This window comes from Protopterus annectens, chromosome 1.part0 (assembly GCF_019279795.1).
Source record: "Protopterus annectens isolate FY-2018-M chromosome 1.part0, PAN1.0, whole genome shotgun sequence".
In the NCBI taxonomy this organism is placed as follows: Eukaryota; Metazoa; Chordata; order Ceratodontiformes; family Protopteridae; genus Protopterus; species Protopterus annectens.
The window spans coordinates 1,377,154,305-1,377,180,272 of NC_056725.1; positions in this window are offsets into that span (position 1 = coordinate 1,377,154,305).

A 25,968-nucleotide genomic window follows, 5' to 3' on the forward strand; every position below is an offset into this window, starting at 1 on the left:
TTTCACTAAATTTTTGTGTACAAATATTGGATGCATACTAGTCTTATGTAAGATACTATTTCTCCATGTAGATTTTCTATACATCCCTGTTGTAAGTTCATCTAACGCTGTCTTCTTAACCAAAACATCTAGAAACTCAATAGAGTCCCTGGAATCTTGACTAGTGAATCTTAAAAATTCAGTGGTGCTATGTAAGTACTCCACCATCTCTTGCAACTCTTCACTAGTACTATCCCATAACAGGAAGACGTCATCTACAAAACGTATATACCATACAATTTTGCCAGCATATTTATTGCTAGCACTTAATACATGATCTTTTTCCCATGCAGCCAATGCTAAGTTGGCGTAGCTGTTAGCACAGGCCGTGCCCATTGCTACACCAACTTTCTGAGCAAAGATGGATTTTACTACTTCAGGCAGATAGGTGTCCTGGATTGAACAATGCTGTTTCCTTGAAACCTTTTTTAAAATCCATGCCACTAAAACATTAAGTAATATGGATTATTACATAAAATGTGTCTGTTATATGTATATTTTATTTCATCTTATGCAGAATATAAGGCAAATTAATGTACTGATGTATGCAATTTTAATTAGTCTATGTCATAGTTCTATATGTGTTTTCATTGGTTGAACCATATTTTAAATATCAATGTTTTAACTGTTTTTATGAGTCTGAAGAAGCGATCAGCTGACTTAGATCACAAAAGCGCTTACTCTTGTTTAATAAAGTGGTGTGAAACTGCAAGCGAACCGTTTCCTACCTTGACTACTACATCTCAGTTACAACTTTTGGTTTTTATAAAGGGCACTACTGTGAAGCTGCAAGTGATTTATTTCCTGACGTGGATTATTCCATTTTTATCTTCAGCTGTGGTCTAACCATTGGTCTTTTCATTTTTTACCTACTGCATGTCTTTGGAATGTGGGAGGAAACCAGAGCATCAAGAGGAAACCCACTTCAACACAGAGAGGACGTGCAGACTCCACACAGAAGGTACCCCAGATGAGACTTTTGAAATATCATGCACAAGCAATTTCTTGGCCATTGAACAATAAAGAATTTATCTAATACCCAACATGAGTTTCAGCCTTATCACAGCATCAAATCAGCATCACTGTCTTTCTTGGATCTAATAAATAACCAGAAAAATCAGGGTCTTTAGCTGATTTTTCAATCTGTCCAAAACTTTTAATATAATCTTTCACTAACTTCTACTAGACAGGTTGGGAACATTAGATCTAACAGCTGAGACTATTACATGGTTCCAAAGTTACCTGACCCATAAAACCCAATGAGTCAAATGGCAAAACCATTGTTTTCAACCTTCCAAACAGTTTTAGTTGGGGTCCTACAGGGTTCAGCTCTGAGTCCTCTACTGTTCTTCCTCTTTATCAGTGACATGCAGAAGACCATTTCAAAAGTCACAGTGATATATGCTAACAATGACACTTTTGTTTGCCAAGGTGCCTCTTTAAATGCATTTCATAAAATCACTCAGCAGTCCCTTTGTTCTCTAGAAAATGGATCCTATGTTGTCCCCTCCATCCATCTTGATAGTTGGGTTATCTGCCCTCATAGTATATTTGAGCCAGCAATTTTGCCCTCAGAAACATCTCCAGTGCTCAGGCTCCTCCCCTCTCCCATAATGCATTTAGCTCCCCAGATCTCATTTGCTGCCTTTAGAACCAGACATGATCCACCAGAACTCATCTTGAAGCATTCAAGACTGTTCTAATTATATTGTCGCTGATAGCGCTCCTAAATTTAATACAGATGTCTGCTTATTTTATTTTATTTCACTAATTTTGGACCAGTTCCTTTAGAAAGAATCTTTATAATCATTACTCCCATCTCTATAGTCTTCTCAGCCTATTCAAGACTTTCCTGACTGAAAAAGTTAAATCCTTTCCTCTCTTTTCTCCTCTATCTTATCACCAAGTCTTCCTTTTCCTTTTTTCTACTTTAAAAATAATACTATTTTTTGAACAGTTAAGAAATAGATAATGATTTGGGTTTCAAAAAAATGGAGAAAGTGTGTACACAAAATTCTGGCCCAGGATAAACACGATCAATTTGTTGTATGCCTGGGGCTGTAGCATCCCAATTCATAATGTGAAATGTGTAAATCTGTTGGGCCATGTTCCCTAATTGGTAGGAGGAATACTTGATCCTCAAAAGCCTTCTCTATGCCACAATGGGACATATGGCCCACAACTCTGCTTCTCAGTGTTTGGAAAGCACTTACAAAGTAAAGGTTAAAGTTTCAGAGAAGCAGAAACCCAAAGAAAAGGAAAAAAAGAATGAAGGAGGGAAAAAGAAAAGTGGAAGAGACACATAAACAGTCCTTCTCCCTCTTCTCTGGCTCCTGAAGTTTCCAAGCTATCTCTAACCCTTCCCGCTTTGGCCCTGACCATGATGGAGCCATTACCTTCAATATCTTCAGTGTAGGTGGTTGCCAGTACAAAGACCATAGTGATCCATGACTGTTCCCAAGAAAGGACACCTCAGGGAGTAGCTAGTCCTCTGACAGGAAGGTTTCAAGGTTTCTGGCACCAAATCTTGCACCAGTGTAGAAACAACCTGATGGAATAATGAGGCCCCAGATTAAAGAGCAGCAAGTGGAGCAGGAGATATCTGAAGGAGTATGGATATGAGAAAGAAAAAGAGATCTGGTATGGTGCAATATCTAGGCAAAGGAGAAAGCAAAACTAATTAATGTAAAAAGCAACACCAAAGATATTTGAAAAGAAATACATACAAAGGCACTTAGATATTGAAAATTTTACAATACAAAAAATAAAAAAAAAACAAAGAAGGAAAATAAAAAAGGATTAGTAAGAAAGAAGTTGAAGAAATATAAACTGAAACTATGGATTATTGCAAGGTGAAGGATTTAGTGTAGAAAATCCAACATAGTAATTCCACAGTATGATGCAACCATGAAACCCCAGTTTAAGCAGAAACAGGAGGAGCTGGGGACATCTGAAGACATGCCATATGGTGATGCTCTAGAGCCTTCTGCAGGATACTAGTACAAAAGTTCAGTTGAAGTTGCACAGCAAGGGAAGGAGCAGGAAACAGTGTCAACTCTGACACAGGCAATGTTCGTAAGTGATGAGCCAATGAGTTCCCATATGAAGGAGCAGCGGATGAAGCAGGTTGCATCTGTAGAGGACACAGAAAGATGTTCTGGAACTTTCTATAAAGTAGATACTTTTAGTCTAGAAGAAAACAATCTAAGGGATGAGCTGCTTGACTTAGTAGAGATGGACAGACATATTATGATCAATGAAAGAAACAGATTACACAAAGTAAATAAGGCCCAAAATGTTAGAAGTTTGGTAAAACAGATAAACACAGTAATTAGGACTGTTAAGAGAAATTCTTGTAGTATAACCGAAATAACAGGATATATTGCTGTGCAGCTAAATTAATAACAGCTAAATGTCAAAATAAAATAAAACTTACCACAAAAACAGAACAGTAAGGGAAAGGAAAGGAAGAAATAATATGCCACCATGGATGCATCAAATTAAGAAAACTGTAAAGTGGAATAGAGAAGAGGGAATAGAGTATCAAAATACTTAGAAAGATAGCCATACTAAAAGCAATGCTCAGTATCAGAACAGACAAGGATCTATCATGCACTCTTGCAAATAATAAACTAAAAATGTTTTCACAGGCGGTAGAAAATAGAAAATATGTAGATAAGTATAAAGAAAAAGTACAAAGTAAGCAACTCACTGATGACTCAAAAAGTTTTTTAGAGAACCTAGAAACAAAGCAAAAGGAATATAAACATCATCATCTTCTTTTGGCTGTTCCCGTTAGGGGTCGCCACAGCGGATTATCTGTTTCCATTTCTTCCTGTCCTCTGCATAATGCTCTTTCACACCAACCGCCTGCAAAAGAAAAATAAACATCACCAAAATAAGAAGAAATAGAAAATAGATAGATTTTGGAGAAATATTTATGTAGACTATGTGGAACATAATAAAGAAGCTGAAAGGATAGAGAAAGCTGAGATAGTCAGCTATAGGTTGCTTGACCAAACTATTGGCAGGAAGAAGACTATATGGGATCAGGCACAAAAAAAAAAAAAAAAATATATATATATATATATATATATATATATATATGATAAAATTACTTGCACTGTGAAACGTGTGGAAAAAATATACAGTTGTCTTTTGTAGTTTTTGTCTTTTTGCATTCTTCTGTTTTGTACAAACTCATCCTGTTTTTCTGTCTGACAAGCAAATTCCAAAGAATGAGCACAGAGAATCTGTGTTGGTCCATATTGAAGTCAGTACTGCAAAAGTACTACTGTTGCCAGTTTTGCTATTCTTCAGATTCCCAAGAGTCTGTGGCTGAAGAAGCCACTCACTGGTTAGCACTGAATAGAAGTACATAGTTTAGTACTTTGGGGATTTGAATATTGGCTGGATGCTTGCACAAGGTGTTGATAGTTGGGTGGTACAATGGTGAAGCTGTTGGCATTGCTGCCTCACAGTGCTTGATTATGTGTTTCAGTTCTTGGATGAAGCATCTTTTGTGTGGAGTTTGCACATCTTCCCTGTGTCCATGTGGGTTTTCATCAGATGCTTTAATTTCCCTGCGTATCCCAAAGTGTGCTGTAGTTGAATTGGTGTTCCTCCAAATTTCTTAACGGCATACATCTTACGATGGGCTGGCATCCAATCGAGGATTAGTTCTTCTGCTTTGGGTTAGGCTGCAGCTCTTGTGCAGCCCCAAACTGGATTAAGTGGGTGATCAGAGAATGTTGTTGTGTCTTTCGGCTTTTTCCCGGTTAGGGGTCGCCACAGTGGAACTCCGGTCTGCTAATGATTGGCAGTAGATTTTTACGTGGCGAGTTGCCAGCTCTGACGCACAACCTTCAACGAAGGTACGCCCATTCATGCATGTCTCCACACAGAAGACACTCTAGCTGAGAATCGAACGGGACAAAGTCTTACTGTGAGGTGACAAAAATTAATGAATGATCACTCCTCCATGTAACTTCATGGACTCTCTCATTTGGTAACTCTTTACACTAGGATAAATCATAAATCAAACATCTGGATGAATGAGTACATTAGACTGGATCTTAACAATTGCACTCAGTAATATTATTGTAGGTAGAGAGTCATGGCTGATTCTATAAATGATCATCTGACCATATTCACTGTATGAAGCTACAATAAAATCCAAAAGGAACGAGGCGGGGATAGCAACAAGTTTGCACTTTCTATTTTTTATTAGTGCTTTTAGCACCATTGATTGGGCTCCACCCCACACGTTACTGATTAATAATGCAGTACAGTATGCTAACACAGTCTTATAAAACATGACCAGTTTACATATTACATAAAAGGCAAGTCAAAATTGTGAGCCTTTTGTGGAACATTTCTCAGATTAAATCTGTGCTGATATACAAAGATAATCCCTGTGTTATGTATACCAGCCCTAGTTTATGTCAGATCTCATGAAATATCAAGAAGCGAGAAAAAAGTGAAGATGACCACGCCCAGTGGAAAAAGTTAAGTACTATTTGAATCAACAGCAAGTCGGTGTGTATAATCCAAATATGTTCCGGAAATGTTTGATTAACTCTGCGACCATTGTTATAGACCTACCACTTTCTTCTGTACCTAGCCCTAGACAAGATGAGGAAATCGCTGTCCACTATTATGTTCACTTTCAAGGCTCTGCTAAACAAGTCAGTTCAAATGGAAACCAAGACACCTTCCAGGTCTCTCCACATCAGACATGCCCAGTTCATACTTTTCAACCTCTTATAGCAAGAAATCTGGACAAAGCCATAAATAATAGGGGACAAAGGCCCAAAAATAGGGACACTTTTTAAGTATTGCTTTTACAAACTTAGAAAGTGGACAGAATGACAGCTTTTGCATTAGCATGAATTTTATGAAGGATATGAAGTCTAAAACTCAAATGTCTATTCTCTTCTAACTTCAACACTCAGTGATTTGCCAGAAAACCACAGTTTTATGAGGCAAAAATCTGGATATTCTGCAAACATCTCGCAGTTTTTGTCCATTAGAATACTCGCACCAAGTATGAAGTAAAGATTACTTCAAAGAGAAAAGCCTTGATCAGTACCCTCAGATAAACCATTTGAAAGATCTCTGCAACTTATATTGGATATCCATTATCAGTCATTTGTATCTGTTCCATTGAGAAAGGTCTTTTCCTTTATTCTTTAAAAAAGGAATTGATTCTGTTCCTACATAAAGGTGACATCTTAGCATGTGTAAATGTCTATTAAACTATTGATCTTTTATCCCTGATTGTGAAAAATACTTGACAAATGTGTACATTCACAACTATTTTCATATCTAATCACCAATAATCTCATTTATGGCGTGGATCTAATGTTGTCTATTTTCATCTATTTCAAACATATGGGTTGTCAGATCCAACCATGGCACTGACTCTGAAGCTTCTTTCAGATACAGAGCTTTGCCTCCTCCCCTACCCATAAGTCCTTGGACTCCACCTTAGCTACCAGATCTCATTTGCTGCCTGAAGTTGTTGGATGAGTGAAAGAGCTCTTTTCAGTGCTTTGCAAACAGCATGGATCTAGTGTTATGTTAAGTACATAGCTTTCATTTTGAGGCCTGGTCATAGAACAGATACTGTATCCTAGTATATACACTCAGAGATCATGTTTAACAAGGGCAAAACAAGATCCATGTCATCAGACTGCTTTTGTTGTATAATTCCCAAATCCCTCCATCCGATTTATTTTATTCATTCAGAGTGAGAGACTAAATGTAACTAAGGAGAAGGGTAGTAGCAGGCACTTGAGTATCCTGGAGTTTAAATAGCAGAAGTTTTATAGTTACGTCAGGAGTTTGGTCCAAAACACTCAAAATAACTTTGTGAAGCTCACAGAGTGACTTTCATTGGTTATTTGATTAATCACCCTGAGGACCTGGTTGTCATTGTAATCCGTGGGAAGAGGGGTGACAAACATCAATTTAGTGGCTGGAGGGGGTTACCAGAATCAACCTGAATTCAGGGATCCCCATGTCATGTATACTGTTTTGATTGGCAACGGAACGGATAACATACAGTATTACGGGCAAGCCATCTGGATGAATAGCAAGTTGCCTACATTGGATGTGGCAGTGTTGTTTACGTTAGAACTTGCAGCAGGAGGCTGTTGCATTTGTATTACAAATGTGGCTACTTCAAGCAGGTTTCTTTCTTTCTTTTTAACATTGGTCATTAGACTCCAGGAGATTAATGTGTTCTTTTGATCATTGTGGCTACTGGATTTGCTCCTCTCAATATGATGTCTGTTGTAATAATTTATTCCATCAGAAATATGAAACTAGAAGATTACTGAATATGAAAGAGGAGACTATGTTTTGTATGACAATGTATAACTAACAAACCAAACACTACATGTGGGTTAGTGGTCCATTTCTATATAAAAAAGACATTTTATTTTAATTTCAGCAATGGCATTTCAGTCAGTTCATCTAGGGAGATAACAACTCTGCTTAATTTGCTTTAATCCCTCAAGAAGCTTGAAGTTCTACTGTATATATTTAAGAAAATTAGAGATGAAGGTGTAGATAATCATATATGTATATATCTTGTGTTCTTATGTATTCTTAAAAATGCAATACTGATTTTGTTAGGAGTACATCTACCCAGTTAGTATAGGTACACACTCAACAGATACACTGTGTGTCTCTGTATGTGTGCCAGTAATATAACAGAATGGCAGGCTAACATTCCCAAACTATGGCAACAGTGCAAATAAAAAAAAATGTTATGACTTAGTAGCACACACTTAAATGATCAAAGTATGTAGTAAGTGATGGTTTCCAACAACAAATATATGTTAAAGTGGCTAGAAGCACTTTGTTGCCATGGAAGAAGTATAGCAGTTGTCTGGGAGCGTCAACATATGCCAACCTTTTAATTTACAGCCATTAGACATAGTTTTCATTGTAGAAACTGCATTTTATGGTATGAGATTTCATATAGCAATAACCCACGCCTGGGTGTGGGTAATGCTAAATTTACCCACGGTTGGCGTGGTTTACCAAACAAAGCTAACCATGGGTAAATTTAGCATTACCCACACCCAGAAGTCGGTTATTGCTATTATACCATGACATTATTTAAGAAAAGAAACTATTCCTTTTCTTAAATAATGGCATAGTATAATGCCTGTTTACTGCCCTTCCGCAGATGTCTGGCATCTGCGGCAGTTCTGATGTACTGCGCGCCTGCGCAGTACATCAGAGTTGAGCAAAACGGAGAAAGCAAGATCTCCGTTGCTTTTTATGTCTCGCTATGTTAAATGAGTTTAACATAGCGAGACAGTTTAAAATAAGCAACGGACATCTCCGTTGCTTATTTTAAAACTGTCTCGCTATGTTAAACTCATTTAACATAGCGAGATAAAAAGCAACGGAGATCTTGCTTTCTCCGTTGCTTTTTAAAACACTGTCTCGCTATGTTAAATGGGTTTAACATGGCGAGACAGTTAAAATAAGCAGCGGAGATCTCCGTTGCTTATTTTAGCTGTCTCGCTATGTTAAACCCATTTAACATAGCGAGACAATGTTTAAAACGAGTTATACTAATGGAAAAAGTCCGGCGACGGACCTTTTCCATTAGTATAACTCGATTTACAACGGGCACGCTGGCCAATCAGCGTGCACGTTTTGGGGGGATCATGGTATAATATAAAATAGTACCTTAAAGTTTAATTTTTACCAGCAAAATGCATATTATCTGAGGTTATTGTATTTTGTAGCACTGCATTTTATTTATCATTCCCTCTTGGTGTAGTTTCCTGCAGTATTTGATTAGATCTATTACCCGTGAATCATAGTTTATAGGTAAGTACTAGGTAATCAGTCTGTAGGCCATTACAAGTTCAGCCAATAAACCATATTCAGTCAATCCTACCAGTCTCAAGGTGGGCAAAACAAGAAAGGCGATGAGGGAATCTGAGACCTCCCACCAGATTATCATGGTTTACCTAGAAGGTGACAAGGGTGCTACTCCAATGATTGGATGTATTTGATATCTTTTTCTACTTCTTGAGACAGACTGGTTTTCATTCAATTTTATCTTTAAACTCAACCTGTTCAAATACATGAGTGCCAGACGTGGTGTCAATTGCTCTTGAGCAGATAAGTGATTCCTTTGATATATTTTCAACTCTAACTTTCAGTCCTATATTTTCTGTTTTTCTCTATAATTCATAAACTCACATACCCCTTTTGCTTTTCTTATCCATCAGTACTCTGAATGTTCTTGTCTTTATTTCCCTTTCCCTACACCTCATTGTATTCTGAATATCATTGCTCATATTTTCTTCCTACACTTTGTGTAGTCTCTTTATTATCATTGTTAATATAGTTCTATTATATTTCTATATTTTCTCTCCTAAAAAAAACTTTCCTCTATTTTATTCAATTTTTCTCTGTGTGTGTGTGTGTGTGTGTGTGTGTGTGTGTGTGTGTGTGTGTGTGTGTGTGTGTGTGTGGAGAAGGGATATGGCAGAAAAGGAAAAGGCTTCAGCTGGATGTAAATGTCAGAAATGTGGCCATAAAATACCCTTTTCTGACACATACTCCTTGTGTGTCTACTGTATGGGCCCCCTCCATTCTCAGGAGGATTGCTCTATTTTTCACTCCTTTAGCCACAGAGCTCTCATTGAGTGGAAAAATAAATTAAACATAAAAGGCCTCCTTCTGCCTTCTTTCATTGAGACATTATCTGGAGTCACTTCTTCTAAAGAAAAATCAAAAAGCAAATCTGATTTTTCTATTCCATCTTCTTCATCTTGCAAAGTTTTTGAGAAGATGAATAAAAGAAGTTTGTTGGTGCTGACATCTCCATCGGCTCAGAGTTCAAAAAGAACTAAAACATCGGTTCCATCTTCCCCTCAGAACCAAGTCCCAAACATCGTCTCCAACTGTTTCATTGGAATCAAGAATTAACATAAGAGAACTATTGGAACCAACTAGCTGTTTGGTTCCTAAAATTACAGGTCAAGGACAAACTTCAGTGCCGAGATCCTTGGTTCTGACACCATAATTACAGAATTTGACAAAAATTTTTCTTCCAAGAACAAGTTATTCACTCTCTATTGATGCCTGTCAGGGGAGACTTCCTTCACTTAAAAGCTTAGAGATTACAGTTCTGAGCTGCCCAGTGCCATTTGCATCAGAACCAAAGATATATTTATCTTCAGAACCAATTATTGCTCTTAGCTCTTTGGGTCAGTTGGAACTGGAGACCTCTCGGCCATATCTGTCCTGTCGGTTCTGAGGGGTGAGAGTCAACTCCTATGTTTTTGGAGCCTTCTGTACACCTTGGGCTTCAGTACAGATCAGCTCGGCTCTGACTTCTGCTTTGAGAGGTATCTCTTCAGAGAGGGAAGTGACCTCAGTTCCCAGACTTACCCTTTTGAATCCAGGGTCCTTTTCTTCTTTGGATGGATCAGCTTTCGAGGCTATTGAGAGAGCTATGACTGTAGCAGTCAGTCAGTTAGCTCCTTCTTACTCGGAATACACATCCCTGTCACACTTGTGTTCAGAGTCTCAACTGTAGCCTCCACAAGGACAGTGAGTACCAAAACCTCAGGAGTCCCAAACGGGAATAACCTTTTCTTCTGATACTTCCCCAGATCATCCAACTGAGGTGGTCCGTAAGAAGAAGAAGTGCAATAGGAAGCACTTGGATTCCCTGGAGGAATCTATCACAGAGGACATGGACTTTGATGAGGGCAAAGGATCTGCAAGATTACTTCCTGATAATGCCTCCTATGGAGACATTTTAGAAATCTTAAAACAGAGAGGTGATTGGAAGTCCAGTAATCCTTCATCTGAGGAGTCTGTGTACCTGCAGGCTTTTGGTACCCACCCATCTACCTTCTGGGTAACTCCACCTGCCAATGAGTTCATTGAGTTGATCTCTCAGTGGGCATGGAAGGCCACCAACACCATTGAACCTGTTCCCCAGAGACCTGACAAAACTATCACTGCCCCGGAAGATAAACAGTTTTGGTCAAAATGTTTGCCTGTTGATGCCATGGTTTTAGTGGCAGCAACAAAAAAGGAACTAGCTGAGGAAAGTTCCTCTATCCATCCACCCAACAAGGAGTCTCAATGGATAGGTTTGGGAAACAAGTTTATGCTTCAACGAACTTTGCGTTACAGTCCTTGAATTTCTTGGCACATTTCACCAGACTGCAGAGGGATCTAATTAAGGAACTTTCATATACCCTTTCAGGATCTGTCAATGAAGAGGTTCAGGAATCTGTTGCCTATTAGTTGGCTACCCTACAGTCCATATCTAACTCATCCATGAGGCTCATTTCTCATGCAGCCAAAGGGACAACAAGAGCAGAGGGTTCAGGCATTGCCATCAGGAGAGACACCCAGATGCGCTTATGTAATTTTTTGTGAGCCCTTCAAGTCTTCGTTCGTCAATGCTTCCTTTGATGGCATGTCCTTGTTTGGCCATAAAGTTAAAGAGATGTTGTTCAGGTTTGATAAAGATGGAAAGACCCTGTCTGCCATGGGTGTACATTTTTCCACTCATCAATGACCTTTTTTTAAGGAATCAGCAAAGTAGTGGAAAGATGTGGCTTAAGGAGTCCCAAGGGACTTTTCAGAACACACATGGAGGTGGTTTCCCCAGGATACAGGGGGGAACTTCAGTGGAAGACACCACCCTTGCGGCAGAGGAGGCCCGCAAAAACAGTTGTACATAAATTCTTTCTTTGGTAAACCCTTTCAGCTCTCCTGAAAGGAGGCCTGATTGTCTTCCTCTGAAGGCAGTTGGGGGTCAGCTGTCCCTGCACGAGAAAGCCTGACTAGAAATAACATCAGATACCTGTGTGCAGAGGAAAATGTCTAGAGGTTATATTATACCTTTTCCCTTCCACCTCATTTGCAAAAGAATCCCCGATGCCCCACCCCACCAGAGGGAAGAAGCAGAACATTCAAAAACTGCTAGAAAAAAAGAGTCATCCAAGAAGTCCCACCAGTCCAGAGAAAATCTGGAACTTACTCAAGATTATTTTTAGTGCCAAAAAAGACAGGGGACTGGAGACCAATTTTAAATCTCAGTGTTTTCAACAAGTCAGTTCGACAAAGTTCTGGATGGTAATGGTTCAGTCCATTCTTCCATTTTTGGAACAGGATGACTGGATGTGCTCAGTAGACTTTCAGGATACATACTACCATATAAAGATGGACAGGCGATCCAGAAGATTTCTATGTTTCCAGCTGGGGGCCAGTCACTATAAGTTCAGAATTCTGTCCTTTGGTCTCACCACAGCCCCCAGGGTGTTCAGCAAGTGTATGGCAGTAGTTCATAGATTCATAGGTTCATAGGTGTGTACTAGGTTAATGGCTCTGGAGCATTTACAAGCCTAGGCCAAAAAAAATTGCCCTGGCATTGTGCCACCCAATGTTAGTTCACAGTGCCTCTATCCAGTAGGGCAACAGGAGTGATTCTTGGGGTGAACTTTCTGTTACCCATCCACTCGTAAAGATTTCTCTTGAAGAGGGCCAGTGAGATGCTCTGCTTGACATGGATGGGAAGCTTATTCGAATAAGGGCAGTATCTGAGTGATGAACCTGTTCCTCCAGCATGTTCTGTTGATTGTGGTAATGAGGTTGTGATCTCTGGAGCGTGTGGTACGGGGGGAATTGGGATTTCTTTAGGTGTAGCATTTCAAGTAGGGCTGGGTTGGACATGACTTTATAAGTCAAGCAGAGATCACATCTAAGTAGATGATAACAGACTGAGAACAGCTGAAGTTTCTTGAGTCTGTCCATGTAGGCCTAGGATCCTTTTTGTGATGTCCTTTTGTGGCGTCTCCAGTTGTTAAAAGTGTCTGGTCAGGTAAATGACAAACGGGGTGTTATATTTTATGATTGGTCTAATGGGGGATGAGTAGAGAGGGGTGATGACCTCTTTCTTCCTGGATGCGATACCTCTGGTTATGAGATGTGGCACGTAGAAAGACTTTCTGACCACAGTGGCAATGTGGTGGTCAAAGGTGAGGTTGCTGTTGACCTGGGTGCCCAGATCTCTTATGGCCCCTTCAGTGTTCAGTGGGCTCCCACTGACATGGTAATTAGTGGGAACTGAGTTTTTTCCAAAGGGAATGATAACACAGTTTTTGGAGTTAAGCTTAAGACCTTGGTTCCAACACCAGTTATTGGTCTCAGTGAGGCCCTTTTGTAGGATGTCTGCATCATTTGGGGAGTTAATAATGACTCCTAGCTTGCAGTCATCAGCTAACTTGGTCAGCCAGAGTCCCTGTGTGTTGGCCTGGACTTCTGAGAAGTAGATGCCAAACAGGAGAGGGCCCAGGACCGAGCCCTGTGGGACTCCACTCATGACTGGTTGATAGTTTGACTTGGAATCTGCAACTTTCACTCTGTGGGTCCTGTCTGTGAGCCAATTTGCAACCCACCTAGTGATATAAGGATTGATGCATAGTTTGGTGAGTATATCAATGATACTCGAGTGGGGAATGGTATCAAAGGCCTTGGCCAGGTCGAGGTACGCTGTATGCACTGCCTTACCCACATCCACAGCCTTGGTGACTGCCTTGAAGAAGTCAGCCAGGTTCAGCAGGCATGATCTCCACTTAACAAAGCCAAACTGTGTGGGGTCAAGAGTTCAGAGATTGCATATATCTTTTGTTAAGCAGGTCCATTATGATGCACTCCATAGCTTTACATACCAGACTCATCAGGCTAATGGGGCGATCGTTCCCAGAGTCTGTATCTCTCCCCCTTTATGGAGAGGGATGACTGTAGCAGTGCACCATTCATTATGGACAAAGCCAGAGGTAAGGCTGTGATTGAACAGGGCACACAGGTGTGGTGTCAGTTCATTTTGTAGATCATGTAGAACATAGCCAGGGATATTATCAGGTCCCATGGGTGCTGTATTCTTGGCTTTTACCTGTGCTGCAGAAATGTTGGGTATCAGGCTTTCTTCTGGTATTGTGATAGGACCTTGGGTGGGGTGAAGTTGGCACTGAATCTGTCGGCCAGTATATTGGCTATATCTGTTGGCTCAGTATAGGAGGTACCATTATGCAATAACTCAGAGGAAATCTGGGTATTGCCTTGGAAGTTCTTGATATAGCTATAGAAGGCTTTGTTGTTGCTTTTGGTGTCAGCCACAATTCTGCCTTTATAGCTGGCTTTAGAGGATTTGATAAGGGATCTCAAATTTTTGTTGAGACTGATAAGGGAGTTTTTCCAGTCTTGTGACTTCACTTTTTTCTGCAACAGTTTCTTCCTTCTGTTGTAGAGTTTATTGATGGCCGGGGACCACCAGATTGCCTTCCTTTTTTTGGAAGAGAATGCCTTGGTTCTATTTGGTATTGCAAGTTCTATGCATTTGTGTACGTGCTTGTACAGTGCATTGGTGTATGATTCAGCATGCAGCTATTTTCCATTGGCATGGGTGCCGAGAAGTTAGCCACCTCTATTTTTAGGAGCCCAAAGTCAGCTTTGGAGAAGTTTTTCAGGGTGGTCACCTTTGCAGGGGATGTAGGTGAGATGGAGATTTCCATGGTGATCAGTTTGTGGTCGAATTTAACCAGGGAGGAATTGACTATAGGTGTGGAGCAACGGTCTCCCATGTTGGTGATAATCAGGTTGAGGATGTTCTTCATTCCACATTGCTGCAGTCCTAACTATTGGGTAGTCCGCTGTCCAGTCGGCCCGAATACCAAAGTATATGGCTGACGTCGGTCAGGGCGCATTAGACTGACGTCAGTACGTCAGGGTACTAATGCGCATGACCGACGCCATATCCTCAGTCTTTTTTGCCGCATGGTCCGATGCAGAAGCAATTTTGCGAGTGCAGGTTGGCGTTCTGAAAGTTTCTGAAGCCAGAGTTTCAGACCGAATCAAAGTTGGCTAAGTACCCCGTTGGGGAATATTTTGGTTTTTTCTTGCCTCAGTATTTAACCGGATGTCAGAAAAAGTGAATAACTGTATTTCTTGTGGGAAACAGATACCTCATAGGGATTACCATACTTTGTGTATACCTTGTTTAGGGCCTGAGCACGACGTTGTTGGATGCCGCTCTTGTGCTAGATTTAACAAACGCACTATTAAGAGAAGGTTAGACTGTGCCAGGTTAGTGTTTGGGAAGCGTTGTAATTATAATATGCCGTCGGATGCTCCGACGCCGGCTTCGGCTAAAAAACGCAAGGACAAAACAGCAAAGCCTAGAGTGGAGGAACCGACAGTCCCAGGCGTCGGTTCTTTAGAGGGCTCAGTGGAGCCGGAGGTTTTGCCAGGTGTTTCTTTGGAGTCTCAGGGAGAGACTTTACTGTTACAGGATGTATCCTCTCAGGAAGTAGGCCAGGCTGAGGGGGCTTCTCAGGTGGCTGTTCTTCCCTCTCTTCCTAAGGTGGTCAGAGCCTCCCCTTCTGTTTCCAAGGCTTCTTTGAGCGCGAGCCCGAGTTTTGCTTCAGTGGGGGTTTCTCCTAGTACTTCAGGGTCTCTGCCTAAGAAACATATGCTTAAAATGGCAGAGGATTTGATTACTATGATAAGAGGTTCTATGCCCCCTCCTGATAAGAGGCCTAGGGTGGAATCTGAGTTTGAGAGTTTTGAGCAATGCTCGGAGGCTTCTGAGTCTTCGGCTGAAGACTTGCAGGAGTACCCTCCTTATTCTGATTCTGATGTGGATGATTCTACTCCTTCAGCTTGCCCTCCTGAGGATTTTTCATTTTCAGAGACTCTGCATTCCATGAGGGAGCATTTTAAATGGGAAGGTCAAGATTTCTCTGATTCCAGGAAAAGGCTTAGGGAATTCTTGTTTTTACCCCAGCACAGGCCTTTAGCTATACCTCCTGTTTTGAATGTGGTGGAAGATGTTTTTGCAGAGGCTTCCTTGAATCCTGATTCTTTGCCTCCTGCCCCAGTTAAACCGGATAGGTATTATAGGGTGCCTGAAGCTCATAAGTATCTTTTAAGAGTCCTAGGGCTGACCCGAAACTGTCTCTCAGGGGCCTAAAGGTGTGAAGGCCTCAGTTGTTAAAAATCCTGTCCCTCCTGATAAAGAGGCAAGGGCTTTGGATAGATGGGGAAAGAAAGTGTATACTTCTTCCACTTTAGCCATGAGGGCGTTGAATTGTCAGTTTCACATGTTAAAATATCAGAATTTTCTTCTTTCACAGTTGAAATCTAAGGTGGATGCTCTGGCAGAAGGTATTGAGTGTAAAGAGTTGCAGGATTTAGTTCATGTGTCTGAACAAGTGGGTAAACATTCCCTGCAATGTGGTTTTGATGCTGTGCAGGCCTCCTCCAGGGTGGCTGCCACTGGTTCTGTTCTTCGTAGGCACGCCTGGTTGAGAGATCAGAACTTAGCTGAGCATGTTAAGACAAGGATTTTGGATGCTCCTTTACAGTCTGATGTGTTGTTTGGTTCGCCTGTGGAGGCAGTTTTAAAGAAGATGGAGGACAAGGCTAAGTCTATGCAAACTGTTAAGGATTTTTTGCAGGTGCAGCCTGCGAAGTTTAGTAGAAATTGGCCTGCTAAGGGATGGACTTATCCTGCTTATGATTCCCAGTCTAGGGGTAGGTCTAGACGTGGTAGGGGCAGAGCTCAAGGTGCTTTTAGGCCTAGGACAGGAGTTCACCTGCTCAGACTTCTGGTGAGGGCAGGGGTCAGTCCTTTCGTAAGCAGACCCAATGACCTGCCTTTTCAGCTGCCAGTGCCTTCTCGCCTGGCGGCACCTCTAGGAGGAAGACTGTCTCTTTTCAAAGAAAATTGGGATTTAATTACCCAAGACAAATGGGTTCTGGATATCATTCATCACGGTTACAGGTTTTATTTCCATACCTTGCCTCCTTTCAAAGGCATGCCAGACATTCCTCCTCTACAAAGACAAGAGGCTCACAAGCAAATTTCTCAGTTACTCCAAATAGGGGCCATTCAGCCGGTTCCTGTGCCAGAAAGGGGCCTAGGATTTTATTCTCGCCTGTTCCTAGTACCAAAGAAGGGGAACACGTGGAGACCAATTTTGGATTTATCTATCCTCAACACTTATCTGGACATTCCCAAGTTCAAAATGTTGACGTTACAACAGCTTTTACCTCTGCTGGGCAAGGATCACTGGATGGTAACTTTAGATCTCAAGGAAGCTTACCTTCATGTGCCTATAAGACTAAGTTGCAGAAAGTATCTGCGTCTTTGAGCTGGAAATTCTCATTATCAGTTCTCTGCATTGCCCTTTGGCTTATCTACTGCGCCCAGAGTATTCACAAAGGTTCTGGCTCCAGTGATAGCTTACTTCAGGCTAAAAGGAATTCAAATCTATCCTTACTTGGACGATTGCCTGATTCTGGCTCAAGAAAAGGAAGACCTTCTGCAGCATTTGGAATATGTCATAGCAGTGCTAAGATGCCTAGGGTGTTCTGTGAACGAAATAAAGTCCAGTCTAGTACCCTCTCAAGACATGTGCTTTCTGGGTGTGAGACTGAATACAGCAGCCCAGATGGCCTTTTAACCCCGGACAAACAAAAGAATCTTTCCAGTTACTTCCATCAACTATCTCTTCAGTCCGGGCTGACTGCAAGGACAGTCCTTCAAGCCTTAGGGTTCATGGCATCTTGTATTCTGGTGCTTCCCAATGCCAAACTGCATATGAGGAAGCTACAATGGTATCTCAAAAATCTATGGACACAGCACTGCCAGGATTTGGACACTGTCATTCAAATAATACCTTGCATTCAAAAGGAATTTTTGTGGTGGGCTCAGGAATGTCACCTAAACAAGGGACTCTCTGTGACCCGGCCAGAGGCGAGTCAGATTCTCACGACAGATGCCTCAGACATTGCTTGGGGAGCTCATCTAAATGGAAAGTGGATACAAGACAAGTGGCCTGCCAGACTACAGCATCTACATATCAACATGAAGGAGATGTTAGCAGTCCAGTTTGCATTAATGGCTTTCAAGGAGTTACTTCTTCCAGGGCAGGTGTTGATTCTAACAGACAACACAACTGTCATGTGGTGCATCAACAAACAAGGGGGAACACATTCTTACCCATTGTGCAGGCAAGCAATGATTTTATGGGAGACTGCGCTAAGCTTGCAACTAACTCTTCAGGCAAGGTTTCTGCCGGGAGCACAGAACTCCTTAGCAGATGTGTTAAGCAGACAAATCATGGATCCCCACGAGTGGAAACTGGATCTTCATGTATTTCAAAAGTTGACAGTGTCCTGGGGAACTCCAGACATAGATCTGTTCGCTTCTCCACTGAACCACCAGCTGCCAAAGTTTTGCACAAAGAGGTTTCATCACACAGCTTGGAAAGTGGATGCTCTTTCTTTCAGTTGGAAAAATCTTCATGTGTATGCGTTTCCACCTCTGCCTCTTCTTCCAAAGGTGCTTCTAAAGGTCAGACAAGACAAGCCAAGGATGATTTTAATAGCTCCAGATTGGCCTCGGCAGCATTGGTACCCATTACTGAGGAATCTGGTAAAGAAGCCTCCATGGCCTTTACCCTTGATTCCACATCTGTTGTCTCAGAAGGACGGTCGTCTGCTCAATGTCAAGCTTCACTCTCTTCATCTAACAGCCTGGCATATTCTGTTTTGAAAGACAGCAGGTCTCAACTTCCTCAACAAGTTTTAAATGTGATTATGGAAGCCAGAAGACCTAGTACAAGGAAAGTGTACGCAGAAAAATGGAAGAGATTTTTATTTTGGACTGCAGCAAAGAATTTGGAGATTTCAGAGCCTAATTTGAGTGTGGCTCTTCAATATCTTACTGAGTTATTGGACAAAGGTTTGTCTTTCTCTTCCATTAAGATTCATGCTGCAGCAATTTCAGCTCACTATGATTGTGACCCACCATTGTTTTCACATCCTTTGTTCAAGCAATTTCTTAGAGGGCAAAGAATATAAGACCCCACGTAGAGCTCCTACTCCTGCTTGGGATCTCAATTTTGTGTTGGAGAAACTTACTCTACAACCTTTTGAGCCTGCAGCTACTGCTGAACTGAAATACTTGTCATGGAAGACTGCTTTTTGTTGGCCATTACTTCTGCAAGAAGGGTTTCTGAGTTACAGGCCCTTATGGCGGTTGAGCTTTTTGATTTTTCATAAGGATAGGGTATCATTACGTACTAATCCTTCCTTTATGCCTAAAGTGGTTTCTAGTGTGGCTTTAAACCAAAGTATTCATTTGCCTACGTTTTATGCAGATCCCCAAAATAAAGGGGAAAAGATTTTGCACACTTTAGATGTACACAGGCAATTGCGTTATTATTTGAGCAGGACTAAGGATTTTAGGCAGTCTCAGCAGTTGTTTGTTTCTTTTGCTTTGAGTTCTCAGGGCAAGCCTGTATCAAAACAAACTATTTCTAGGTGGATTGGGTTTTGCATCGCATTTTGTTATTCCCATCATGGCAAGGAGATTCCAGCTGGGATTAGGCCTCATTCCACTAGGGCTACTGCCACTTCAACAGCTTTTTAAGGAGTGGCAACTAAGGATATTTTGGAGGCAGCTACTTGGAGTTCAGTGCATACTTTCTCTAAGCATTACCACCTTCCTCTCTACTCTAAGTCTAGGGCTGGTTTTGCCACAGCTATTTTGCAAGGCATGTTATCAGCTCCTGCTTCCTTATGATTTGCCAGCCTCCCTTACCTCTGCTTTGGGATTCTACCCAATAGTTAGGACTGCAGCAATGTGGAATGAAGAACATAGTACAGTTTTGTACCTACCATAAATGTAGATGTTCGAGGATCCACATTGCTGCAGTCCAATTTACCCTCCCTCCTTCCCCTCTGTGTTTAGGGGTGGTTGTGTAGGTGAGGTTATATTTTGCTAATTTTGTATATTTTGTATATATATATATATATATATATATATATTTTGATGCAGATATGTTGGGAGTTTTTGGTTTTGGCCTTATCTTTTCGGGGTCTTCTGACATCTGGGGCAAGAAAAGACTGAGGATATGGCGTCGGTCATGCGCATTAGTACCCTGACGTACTGACGTCAGTCTAATGCGCCCTGACCGACGTCAGCCATATACTTTGGTATTCGGGCCGACTGGACAGCGGACTACCCAATAGTTAGGACTGCAGCAATGTGGATCCTCGAACATCTACATTTATGGTAGGTACAAAACTGTACTATGTTGCTTCCTCTAGTAGGGATCAGAATGAGCTGGTCGAGGGCATTGGAACTGATGAATTTCAGGAAGTGTTGGGTCGGTGCATTGGTACTTGAATAGTTTTCTCATTTGATGGAAGGGTGGTTGAATTCACCCAGTATGAGAGTATTGGGCTGGACCTTGATAGATTCCAGGGTGCTTAGGAACATGGAGTGAGAGTCTAGGACATGGTTGGGGTTCTGTAGCAGGCTGTGATTTGTACCACTGTCTTACCCAGTGTTAGTTGTACCTGGAGTAACTCGGATGCATTATGCTGGGCTACCAGTCTAGAGGTGTGCATATCCTTTATGAGTATGGAGACACCACTGCCTTTAGAGCTTCTGGCCATATTCCGGGGCTGAAAGGTATGGAATGAGTTGTAACCTGGAAGAGCAGTGGTACTTTCTGCCTGTTTAAACCAGGTCTCCGTTACAGCACAAATGTCAACATTCTCCATTTTGAGGAGAGCTTCGAGCGAGTGCATCTTGGGATTTAGACTTCTAGCATTGAGCAGCATGACCCTCAGATTGTATTTGTTTGTAGCTGTTATGTTGGAAATTTGGTCTTTGAAACAGTGAATAAAAAGGTACTATAGAGGTGGCAAGAGCCTTAGCCAGTAGCCAGAATCACAGGGGGTGACAGATGCAGGCCATCTCTGGCAAAGCATCGAGGTCTGTCAATCATGTCGTCCCAGGTAGACAGACACTGGATCCCCTTAGATTGAGATCAGAAACTTAGCCAATTGTTGAAGTCAATCATTTTCTGCTCGTACTGTGGTATCATTCTGGGTGAAGGTAGAATACTGCTCAGGGCTAGGGTCATACCTGCCTGGGCTCCATAATCTGAGAGTTACATCATTTCTCTTTTCATGTAGTCCAGGGAGGTACGTCTCAGGTCATTCACACCCACATGTTACTGAGTCATATTTGTAGTTGTTGTGGAGTGACCTGAGTGCATGCGTTATGTGGTGGATCCTGGCACCTGATAGACAACTGACTGTCACCTTCTCCTTGTTCAACCTAGTGAGTGGGACATCAATGTGCCTTACTATTGAGTCTCCTATGATTAGAACATTGGGCAAAGTGTTTTGCCTTAACGGCTTAGGTTGAGGGTCATGCTGTAGTGGTGAGCTATGTGTTCAATGGTTGGTGTTGGGGTGGTTGAGTGCATTTCTGTCTCGGGGGTCTCTGTTGTTTGGGTATGTTTTTATTAAGAGCCTCTGTGAAGGTGGTTTGTGTTTCTATGTGTGAGTTGTGATTGTTGGTGTTTTGGAGGGCTGTTTGTTCCATGTGGTGTGTTGCAAGTGTTGACCTTCTCCTCTTGACCAGCTAGTCCAGTCTTGGCTGGAGAGTGCACACCTTCCAATTTGGTGATATAAGTGCATCTCTCACATGTATGAGTGTTGGGAGGTAAGAGGAGATGGTTGTCTGTGTACATGAGACAGTTGCTACACTGTCTCAGAATGCCCAAGTCCACCAACTTAGCAGGAGAAAGCACAGGAAAGTGCCTTACAATCATGCCAGGACGGGTGGTCATAACTAAAAAGTACTGGTGCTGTTACTGTGTAGGACAGCTATTGCTGATAGCAACTAAGTGTGCTACAATAAATGTTACAAACGCCTGTTGAAGTAGTAGTGGCTCACTTGAGACTGCTGGGATTCTGGGTGTTTCCGTACTTAGACGACTGGCTCATTACTGCTCTGACCAGGTGTCAGTTGTAGGCAAGAGCAGGTTCTCCAGACATGTTTTTATCTCGGGATAGCCATAAACTACAAAAAATATCAGCTCGATCCCACTCAGACCTTAGATTTCATAGGAGCTATCCTGAACACAAAGACAACAATAGCCTCTCTTCACCCAACTGAGACTACAGAAAATCAGATCACAAGTCATGAACATAATCGACAGCAAAAAAGTATCTGCACACCTGATTCTACAGGCCCTGGGATCCATGGCAGCAACTATAACTCTGGTTCCCTTAGCCAGATTTCACATTAGAATTTTACAATGTCTGCTTGCGACACAGTGGTCAATGCTATACCAATCAATACCAACTTTGATGACATTCACCAACATTTGCAAGAGAGACCTCAGATGGTGGATTCAGTTGGATCAAATTCTACAAGGCTGTCCTTTCACCCCGTCTCAACCCCAGGCCACAGTGACCATGGATGCTTCTCAGTTTGGGTGTGGGGGGCATTATCTGGAGAACACTGACCAAGGCACTTGGTCCCCCATAGAGACCAACTTGCATATCATTGTCTTAGAGATAAGAGCAGTGCTTTTAGCATTGCAGGCCTTCCAGGATGCTTTCTCTTCAGGAACAATTGCGATTCAAATGGACAACAGGTCAATAGTTTGGTACATCAACAAGCAAGGAGGGCCAGGTCTTATCCCTTGTGTTGAGAAGCTCTCAGAGTGTGGCAGTGGGCAATCTCATCCAACTGCTTTCACACAGCAATGCTCATTCTGGAGAAGTCTAATGTGATAGCAAACAAATTGAGCAGATGTATAATCCTGCCTCACAAGTGGTCTCGCAATCCAAAAGTGTTGGAGAGAATATTCTGTCAATGGGGCCAGTCTTGCTGTGATCTTTTCGCCACTCCCCTAAACAACAAGTGCAGCAAGTACTTTGCCCTAATCCCCCCCATCAGAGGGAATTACAGAGGGATGCTCTTCTTCACAGTTGACCCTCCTATCTTCTTTATGCCTTTTCTCTGATTCCTCTAATTCCTAAATTTCTACAGAAAGCAATCAAGCTGAAGAGCAAAGCAATCCTCATTGCACCTTAATTGGCCTCGATAGATTTGGTTCCCCTTCCTTTGGCCTCATCTAATTCACCAACCTTGGATTCTGGACCCAGTTCCAGGTCTCCTCTCCCATCCAACAGGCATGAACCACCCAGACATCTTAAACCTCAAGATGACAGCTTGGTTTCTCCAATTCCAGTAATAGCCAGACAATGTATGCTGTCTTCCCCTGTCCAACACATACTTTTGACCTCTCACAAACCATCTGCTAGTAAATCTTACATCAGTAAACGGAAAATATTTGTGTTTTGGGTAAGTCAGAATAACTTTTAACCTTTTTCAGCACCTATTCATAAGATTCTTGAATTTTTAGCCTCAGTATTCAATGAAAGGGCTTTGTCTTCTACTATTAAAGTTCAGTTAGCAGCTATATCCAATTTTCATATTGGATTTAAAGACTCATCACTTTTTTGAGAGGTGCTCTTCTTTTAAAGCCTCCTTACAGACATCCAACCCCTCCTTGGGACCTAAACTTGGTGTTGCAAGCAATTATACAACCTCCTTTTGAACTAGCAGCAGATTGTGATCTCAAGTTTCTGTCCTGAAAAACTATTTTCTTAGTGGCTATAACTTCTGCCATAATGATTTCAGAAATTCAAGCTTTGTCTTGTAAACCACTGTATTTGATTTTTCACAAGGATAGGGTTTTACTAAGAACCAACTCTTCCTTTCTGCCAAAGGTGGTTTCAGAAAGTCAGTATCAAACTAGTAACCTACCAGTGTTCTTCCCCAAATTTGCTAATAAGGGTGAATATTGCTTGCACTTGTTAAATGTTCCTAGACAATTATGGTTTTATCTTCACAAAAAAAGAAATCAGAAAATCTGACCAGTTGTTTATTTTTTACTCAAATACAAAACTAGGAAAACCTGTGAGCAAAGTGGCATTGGCTAGATGGCTCACAGTCACAGACTGTATTTCTTTCATCTATAATGCATTTCTTTCATCTATAACAAATTGGGGATTGCTTTATTGAAACCTTTGAAAGCACATTCAACAAGAGCTGTAGCAACATCAGCTGTCTTCCAGTCTAGAGCCTCCATGGATGATATGTGTACAGCTGCAATCTGCTGTACTCCCCATACTTTCATTACTCATTACAAATTGGATCTGGTCTCCAGGGGAAGAGCATCATTCAGTTCAGTGGTGCTCAGGAACTTCCTTCCTTGAGTCCACCCAGGATCTAAGGTAGCTGGGGACTCTGTCCCACAGGTTGAGGATAGAATGAAAATTGACATCATCAGATAAAGAAGTTATGTACTCACCATGATGTTCCATCTGTGTTGCCCATTTTCATTCTTCCTCATCTCCCCTCCCTTCAACCCCCATACCCTTGGATTTCTAGAGGAATGGATAACTAGCAGTTTATTATCCTTGGTATACAGTTGTGGTTTCAGATACAGTCTCAATGAATGTCTTACAACTAAGCTTTCCTGTGGTCTATCAGCAAACTCGATCTGAGGTAACTGGGATAGGTGCATTGTGGGTAAGGGATAAGCTTGAGAGATTTTTGGTTGTCACGAGCTATGGTAGCAGTTGAGTCGGTTCCAAGGGTCGGAACCAAACCCACAGGTTAAGGAAGAATGAAAATGGTCAACACAGATGGAACGTTATGGTGAGTATAAAACTTATTTTTTATTGCTGTGTAACAACACTCAATCAGGAATGTATGGTTTGTTTATTACTATGTAATGATGGTCAGTTAAGAATGTATGATATGTTTATTGCTTTGTAACCATGGTCAGTCAGAAATGTATAGTGTGTTTATGACTCTGCAACACTGGTCAGCTAGGAGCATATAGTGTGTTTATTACTGTGTAACACTGGTCAGCCAGGAGCATATAGTGTGTTTATTACTGTGTAACAATGGTCAGCCAGGAGCATATAGTGTGTTTATTACTATGTAACAATGTTCAGTCAAGAATTCATGGTATGTTTGTTTCTATGTAACAATGGTCAGTCACGAATATACAGTGTATTTATGACTGTGCAACAATGGTCGGTAATGCGGAAGCATCGGGTTAGAAGTAAAAAAAGATGCAAAAGAAAAATGCATTTATTTGCTACTAGTGAATGCATGCACACCCTTTTCTTAAAACTGGTAAATGTATGTACACCCTTTTCTTAAAACCGGTAAATGTATGCACACCCTTTTCATAAAACTGGTAAATGTATGCACATCCTTTTCTTAAAACTGGTAAATGTATGCACACCCTTTTCTTAAAACTGGTCATGTCTATTGTTCAGTTTCTGAGACAGGTGCTACATATCCATTTGTTGGAAACTGAACCTTTTGTCATTCCTGACATTGACTGTATTAAATGAATTTTTAAGCACATCCAGTTCTGTATTCAAAGAAAAAGTAATGTAGGTCACCGGCTTTGTAATATGTATTATTCTAAGAACCTAAACATTAGGTTACTACAGTACTTTGTCATCGGGATACTAGTTACTATACATTGAGGTTTCAACATTGGGTTCCTATCATAAATGTTTTACCCCTTTTCTTCATCTTGTTGCCTTTCCTTGAAATCTTTTAGCTGTTACTGAAACCTTATCTCATAGATAACCTTGGGTTCAGTGTGTTTAAATATTCCCTAGCAGGCTGAACAAGAAAGTTTTATTTTTGTTAACCAGATAAACTGGTGTCATGTATACCCTTTTTAGCTGCAGTCTGTGCCATAAGAGTAAGGGAGAATGCAATATAGAGTTGTTGTTTGCCTTTCGGCTTTTCCCGGTAAGGGGTCGCCACAGTGGAACTCCAGTCCGCTAATGATTGGCAGTAGATTTTTATGAAATGCCGAGGTGCCAGAATGCAATATAGAGTAACCGGTTGAAACATAACATGCAAACTCCTCATAGAAAAATCACCAGAGGTCAAGGTTGAATCTTAGAATTTAATGCTGTAATGAAGAAACCCCAACTTCCAAGACATAT